Source organism: Varroa jacobsoni, unplaced genomic scaffold, assembly GCF_002532875.2.
Source record: "Varroa jacobsoni isolate VJ856 unplaced genomic scaffold, vjacob_1.0 scaffold_702, whole genome shotgun sequence".
In the NCBI taxonomy this organism is placed as follows: Eukaryota; Metazoa; Arthropoda; class Arachnida; order Mesostigmata; family Varroidae; genus Varroa; species Varroa jacobsoni.
Window position 1 is genome coordinate 134331 of NW_019213604.1, and position 8270 is coordinate 142600.

Sequence of the window (8270 nt, forward strand, 5' to 3'; positions counted from 1 at the left end):
GTTATACACCATTCTAGGCAAAGCATTACCTTGTTTATCTCGGTGGCCTTGAAGAAGCCTAACTTTTCAAGGTGAACTTGAATTTTGCTCAAGTTTTCGACTGTCAGTTTGTCGCATTTCAAGATGATGAACAAAGCTTCAATCGAGACATCAATCGTATACGGTGCTGCTAGTAGCCCTTCGATAAAAAGCCGACTGCCAAAGAGATGCCTCTCAAAAACAATCAGTGCCTGAATACGGAACTCCTTCGCTCTCATCCGATCCAGCTCAGCCGGCTCTCGAAAGCCGAGTTTGGTATTGAGTGAGTTCATACGTGCGACGTGCCTACTTTTGTGAATATGGGCCTCTTTTTCCAGAATGCAGATCGCTTTTTTCCAGGCGTTTTTACCGGCAGCGACGTCACCTGCGATAACGTGCGCTGCGCCAAGAATTTCGTAGGCGTTGGCTTTATCGACGGGGTCAGTGCCTGCTTTGACTGATGTTAGGTGTTCCACAAGGTGTATGTGGCGTCCGAACGCTGCTAGAGTGAGACATCCGATGTCGTCATCATCGCTAAGCTCGGTGTCGGCGCCATATTTCTCTAGCGTCTTGAAAAGTTCCGTGTAACCTTGGCTGGCTGCGTAGAGAAGAGGCGTGGGGGGCCCGGTATCTATCCAGACGTCAGGCGTGTCCTTATCGCAGTTATAAACCCATAGTTGCGAGTCCGGACATGCGCCCAGCTCAAGGCAGGCCTTGGCTAGGGCTACTTCATTGTGTTGGCACGCTAACCAAAGTACACGTTGAATTATGGCGGGTCTCGCATGTCTGAGGAGCTGCTCAGCAATAACTTGGCGATGAGGTAGTTTCGACCTCAAAATTGACACGAACTCTACAATCGACGGCACCGCTTGCCGCTGAAGCAGCTGGTCAACAGCCCGCCATTTACCTCGAGCGCTGGCTGCGAGCAGCGGTGTGGAACCGTCTAACTCAGCCGCACAGTTTACAACGAGTTCCTGTGTGAGCCATCCAAGAGCGTCAATCTGACCTCGTATTGAGTTTGATAACTCATCCTGTGTGCCATGGTTTAAATTGTCCATGAGATCTCGGTGTAACTTGACCAGTCCAAGAGCACGGAGGTCCTCCATTGTAAGCACTATTTTGCTTGTTCTTTACGATCATAAACTTAAAGTTGGATTAAAAACAAACGAGGATGCCAGTACAGCTGTCAGGTACGGAGTCACAAAGCCATTAGATTTACTGTATCAGCACATCGAAATGGAGATTAAAGCTGACGGTAAAAAAACATGCGCTGAGTCGTACTTGTTGTGGTACAAATCAAACAGGAAAGGGTGTTTGGTGTTAGGTAGAGGAACCAACATGTGCAAAGCCATTCTCAAATTTCTGTAGTTCAATTGTTTATTTTTGTCAGCTGAGTGTGTCGGTGTTTCCTAAAACTCTCGTGTCTTGTCATTTTCTAGAGTTATGTTAAATGGTCCCGGATTGTGCATTACTTTCAATGCGTAACTGACCGAGTTATCAGCGACCTTGGACATGGCGTACGCATAGCCTTGACAATAAAGCTGTTAGATAAGATAAAAAAAGTTTTCGTTTTTGGACTTCGAGAAAAAATGATCGCTTTAGAAAAATATGAATATGAACAGCTGTATCTAGCGACGGTCTAAAAATGATATGAAATGCAGTAATCGTGAGACGATGCCATCAACTTCTAAGTGTTTCCATTCCTATCGAACACGTACTCCACAATCGCCATATCATAAATGTACTACTACCCTAATCTAATGCGCGGCGCAGAAGTAATAATTAGAAGCTATAGACTAATTATATTGTCAATATTAAAAAGTAAAACAACATGTTACCTAAGCGTGAAAGAGATAGCGCCGAAAATCGTCGATTGAAGGACGCGGCACGAAAAATGCGAAACAGTTATTTATAACGGCAAATAACGAATTCATCGAAGCGAATGAAAGTTGAACTATCCATTGGCGCTTTCTGTACTAAAGAAAATAGTTAGAAACGTCTATACATCTTTGAAAACGACCCCATACGTTGTTGCATGCCAAAGATGACCGGGGTAAATTATCGATGCTGTCGGACGATCTAAGCACGCTTGCACTTCGTGTTAGAAAAAATTTGTAGTCCTCTTCGTGTTTATCACAAGGATTGGTTTGAGTCACCAAATGTTTGTGTCGTCCGAAGGTTTTTGCTTTTTAAGCCGACTGCCGCCGGCGGCATGTGCCTGCCCAGTAGAAAATCGCTACCACCGGTAGGAATAAGTGAGAGTGCGGCCAGCACCTTTTGCCAGTGAATCAGAGGGTCATAATATGTGGACTAGACGGCTTTGTTGATCGGACCCTCAGTGGTCGACTGTTCGAATAAGCCCTAAACCTTGTCGTCGTTCGTGCAGCCCGCCGCTAAACCCAGCGGATTTAGTCGATCCCGTTTTAGAAAGACCGCGTTATTCGCCACGGAATATTTGTGGTCCGCACCGGTATAGTTTTTAGTTTGATCAAAGCCAGGTTATAGAATTACGGAAAATTCCGCTTTGTGCTAAGTGAACACTACCGTTCACACAAACACATTCTGTACACCGCTATCCTAGCGCTGGTATGAATCATAAATATATTAGAACCTCTCTCAATCAGCTCACTGCACGAAGGAGGAAACGATAGAACCGTTGTGCCGTTTTGTGCGTGTCGGTAAGCTACTGTGCGAGCATTTTATGAACAGAGATTATCATCTATATGAAAAGCCTGCAAATTTACGAAAGTGTGTTTGATTAAACAAGCATTTCGTTTAGCAATACGAAAATTATCGGACACGAAGCACCCTTCGGTATAGATAATCAATCGGTGGACTGTTCTCAGAAATTTTATGCAGTACGTTTGTATAGGAACCTTCGATTGTTCTATTGACGGTCACACGTTTACTTGACGGAAATGTGAAACGGCAAGGTGAGATACCTGATCCGTCAGCGATGCGGTGAAGGCGGTTTGCAAATTGTCTCGCTACTGTAATATTTCTAATCTTGATAGAAACGAAATACCACAGACAGTTTCGTATTATGCAAGCCGGCCTGATAAAATGTCTAACGGCGATGGCGCCAGACGTGAATATTCAGTGGGACACCTCCCGACAACTCGACGAAAGTTGTATCGATGCGAACGAGCAGGATAACTTAATAATATCGACTTAATCCTCTGTTTATCTATCCTATACTTTTATAGTTCGTTTACTTGATCAATCCTCGTTACCTTTTAGTTGCAAAAGTTGAACGTAATGCTGAACGTTTTTCACGTCCGACATATTGGCAGAAATTGCTATATGAGTACAGTTACACGGTCGAAGCTATGTAGATAGGTGTGTCATGTAGCATTGTCTTCATATATTGACAGAAAAAAATGGCTAATACTTTCATTGATCTGTGCTATACGTTAGTTGACCTGGAGTTCTGTGTAACTCACTACTGCTCATTACGATCTTCGATGTATCACATTGGCTCGCTACTATCATCGCTATTTTACTTAATAAACGAGAAATAAACACCAACAACAAAATACACGGGAGATGTATACGCTGGGGTGCGGCTAGAGGAATTCTAGTGAGACGTTCAGTGTGTCCTACGTTACACTTGTTAATTTTATATGGGTTTTTTTTTGAGTTAGCCTTTGCGACTGACGAAATAACCTTGGCAAAGCACTCCGGACGATGCGAACGTTACTTGCAGCCCTTTGCGCCAAACTGTAAGTTTTTGTTTCATCCTTTTAGATCAATTACAAATATACTTTAATTATAACTAATGTATTTAAAACAATAGATGCGACAATTTGTCTATCGGTGATCATACGCATTGCTTTTTCTTTCTATTATCGAATCACACCTCGTCCGTTTAATGGACGAATGATCTCTGAAAAAATGTATCGCAGGAAAGATACGTGGTAAAAACGTGTATTCGAAGAAAATCATTAAGGCGGCCATTTCTCGCTGCCTTAAATACCAGATTCGCACGTATGTCCTGTGGCGATGGCACGTTCCTTATACTTACGTTCATTACTCGATTAAATCTTAGTTTAGTAATTTCAGCAACTATCTAAATGCCATTGTAATCATTACCAGCTTCCAATCCTAAGTAGCGCATATAATGATCATTTTTAGGCCCTTCCATGGACGGATTCCAAAGTACGGATAAATTTCTATACATACGAAGGATCTTGAATCTTATATCTGTTCATGTATGGTGTCACTTCAGAGGCACCGTTTTACATTGAAGCTGTCTCTAAAGGGCATGATTGCTTGTATCGCAAAGTTTGCGAACGATTAGTCCCCAAATGCATGGGGGTAGTTCAACAAAGGATATGCTATTTAGACAAGAATCGATTTTAAATTTGTTGCTTAATATCTAATGCTATCACGACTGCCGCTACTCATTGTGACCTTAGCTACTATAAAATTATTTCTTTCTGCACCTTCGGGTAGCACAAATAAAAAGGCGGTACATAGAAAGTGGCCCGACGCCATCAGGAACATTTGCCTTATGTTGCAAAATAAATGTCATTTACAAAAAACACAGAAGGACCCTGTTACTGCTAGTCGCTCATTCACATATATATATATATATATAGCAAATGGAAAAATAACAAAGCTCTGTTTCACATAGAAATGTATAACTGTTCGATTCCGCACAGCGCCGTCAATTTCAACCCTGATGCGTGGTGTTTGTTTTGTTTATTGCCTAAAAAAACTCACTAGGTTTGTTTTAACGTTTAGTACAAGCTAACACATTGAACATCTTTCTAAAAGGACAGCTGTCACTGTACCCGTACTAATGATATTATAACCTTGGACGTAAAGTGAATCTGTGTCCTGACCTGGTGGGTCTGTGTAAATTAGTACGCAGTTGCCGACATCAAATGACTTCAAATTGCTTCAAAGAATTTCAGTATCTGCATGATATTTAACCTTCCTGGCTCCTGATTACGGAGACCGCCTAAACGAATAAAAAGATACGGGCCGTCGTTAATCTTTCTGCACGATCGTGTAATCCTCTGTAGCACAAATTTCAGTCGGTTGTCATTAATGTTTATATTAATCCATTCTAACGATAGCAACAGTTTTGCGATAAACTCTGTCAACAGTAGGCCAAAAAGCGGGTTTTGCCGTTCCACCCGATATAACAGTCCGCGTGCTTGAAAACAGGCGTCCATCATCAGTTGATCGTCGAACCTGTGAATCTGCTGAGACTGATGTTGACTTTGTTGTGGAAGTTGGTGCTGGTGCTGCACGACGTCGTCCTGTCGCTGGGTCTCCCCAGTGCAGCCCATTGTAATGTGGTGGATGGCGTCAAGACAGCAATCGAGAAGGTCGACCACAGTTGATAGTTTGCCATTTCTGTACACTCCCAATTTGGTGAGGTTGTCGTCAAGACGATTGATATTCTCGTTTGTTAACTTGTTTGTTCGTATCATCAATTGCATTGCGTACACGCAAAGTTTTTCTGTGTACGGCCGAGCTAGTAGAGCGGACAAGAGAAGCAAGCCACGGCCGAAACTACGTTCGATTGCCATCAGTGCCTGAAGCAGAGCGTCCGTCTCTTCCATCTGTTCCGGCTCGTCGACGTTTCGAAATTCATCTACGCCCTCTAGCATGCCGACTTCCGTAGAAGTTGGGTATTCGGGTATTTGCTTACCCCAAAATGATCGGATGGCCATTTTCCATAAAAGTCTACCCTGCTCGATTTTTTCGCCTATAACGTTAGCGGCCCCAAGTATGATGAATATTCGTGACTTTTCTCCGAGCGTCGCATTAACCGTGTCTAGCAGAGCCGGTATAACGGGTTCCTGATCGCAGAGTGCCACTAGGAAAAGACCGGCAACTCGTTCGTTTTGTACGCCTTCGACTAATGGTGCGTACTGATGAATGATCGAGATCATCTCACTGCACGATGTCATCGTTTCAAGATAGTTCTCAAATGGACAAGCTAACATGGATAAGGCCAAAGCACCTACGTGCGGTTCGTTTTTCTCGCACGCCAACCAGAACACATCTTTAACAACGTCCTGAGGCGTTCTTTGTAGCATTTGTCCATAAATATCCTTAGATTCGCCTGGATAACAAGCGAAAAGAGCTTCATATAACTGCAAGGTTGGTACTGTTCCCCAATGAAGAAACCGCATTGCGATCTCTTCCTTGGCCGCTTTGACAGCTTCAAACAGCGGTATTTCATATACGTAATTGAATTCAGCTGTGTTCATAAGAAGTTTCCGTACCTCTGGATCCAGAGCTTCAACTTCCAATATAATCTCATCTGGAACCGTGCTGAACTTGGCGCTACGCCCGATCCGCATCAATCGGTTGTGCAGACCAGCGATGCCGTGTTTTCGAAGAAAGTCCATTGTCCTCAACGTAGTATCAGTCAGCACTACATTTAAGAAAGATCACTTTGCTTCTACTCTGAGCTATGTTGCTATAACAAATTTTCAATCGGCAAAACAAATATTTCGGTGTAAGCTCATTCACTGTTAACGGAATGGCAGCAGGGGAGGCTACTCCATCGCATGATTCGACATGCTGTGGCTGGTGATGTGTGCGCGACGTTATTCGACGTTCGATAAAAGCAACCTAACTTTTCACCAACACCTGGCCGAGGCGCGTGTTGTATGTAACTACAGCCGCATCATAGTAGACAAAAAAAACGTATAAGTCTTCAATCTCTGGCATGTTTAGCCTTTCAGGCCCCGAGGTGTCACGTAGCAACTGATTACCGTCGCGAACGAACTAAAATTGCACGAAGTGTCTTCAACTGTTCGATTTATATACGTCTATTGATCGTTTCTATTCGTCTTCGTAAATCGTTATTTGTTACGTCAGGTATATGTCGCTATCGTCGTGCCACTGAATGCTCTCTGGGTTATCTGTATTGAATGTTAATGTGAATGCGTCTATGGTAACTTATCTTTGTTTATATGCATGTATGCTACACATGCGCAAAGGATAAAATCGATTTTACAAAGGACTTCTCAAAATAGGACCTATCACTTGAAATATATGTGCTAGAAATTGTATGATTCTAAGGTTAGACTGCTCATATCGTTTAATATGAATATTATTTCCTTTTGTGCATGGCCCACAAAGCATAAACCAAACCAATGTTCCGTTGAAGATGCCGATAATGGATAAATTGAAAGCAGCCGATTGGCTGCAATACACAACACTACGGTTCGATACAGGTTCTTCTATTCAAAGTATTTACGAACGGAAAATATCACTCCAAACGTAATCAAGCGTATGCAAACCACTTGAGATCTATCTCTAGTACACCACGCAGGATAGCGTGACATTCGGAACATGTCAGAAATTAGCGCGGTCGGCAACTTAGAGGTTACAAAGACAGAAATAAAGCGGTATAATACCTTAATAATTAAATCAATGCTGCTACCTGAACCTGGGTGTCGATGCCTGTTCCTCGAACACGGCTTTTTGAGAATATCTTCATAGCTGTTTTTAATGTAGCAGAGGTCCCTCGTTGTCTAACGAATCTTTCCGTTAATTCCCGAGAACTTAGTAATTCGTCTAAAGCAAAGCAAACTTACGCAAATATGTAGCTTTTTCAGCGTTTTTTTTTTTTTTTTTTTTTCAATTTTAGAATTTGTCCTCGCTGTTTGCGTTTGCTTTTTCGTCGTCTCTGCTTCTTTACAAGACGAGTTGTTTGTAGTTTTGGAAATCACCGCCTTCCACTAACGGCCTGAATCCGTAGTGCTTCCTGCCTGGTTCGTCCCCATCACCGTTAAGACGCTTAAAATTATCACTGTGACAATTAGGAAAATCGTCGTCAGAATAAATCATCATTTTCGTGACATATGAAAGATTGCGCATTGTCAATTGGCACCTGGAACTCGGCAAAAACATAGAATAGCTCGTATAGTGATGTTGAGCCATACACGCAGTAGCGTAGTATCTAATTCCAATTTTCGGCATGTTATAATCAAATAAGCATTAATTATAAACGATAGAAAGAAATCACTTTTGGAGAAACAATCGTATGGTTTTTTTCTTAACGGCTATTTAAAATAATTTGATGAATCCATGATCAGCTGTTAATTACAAAACAATGCGACCGACTACAGCGGGCTCTAGTTTTTACGTTTTGTGTTGTTAAGTGCTATCGGTACGTGAACTACGCTCATAACAGAGACCTGAATTTTTTTAAAGGCTTAAATTTTTATTCAGTATCAAAAGACATGGTTAACTCTAAATGGTGGTTTATAGGTTCATTC

General features: G+C 42.3%; 1 long non-coding RNA gene across 2 annotated transcripts; it reads left to right on the top strand.

Moving 5' to 3' along the window:
* The first annotated feature begins 2499 nt into the window (after positions 1-2499).
* Positions 2500-8031, top strand: LOC111262814 (uncharacterized). Of its 2 annotated transcripts, none has more exons than XR_002681869.2 (3): positions 2500-2951; positions 3663-3740; positions 7640-8031. It is a non-coding gene; the product is annotated as an uncharacterized LOC111262814 (long non-coding RNA). The 2 variants fall into 2 exon arrangements; XR_015312052.1 differs by having other exon boundaries at positions 2500-2696.
* The last annotated feature ends 239 nt before the right edge of the window (positions 8032-8270 follow it).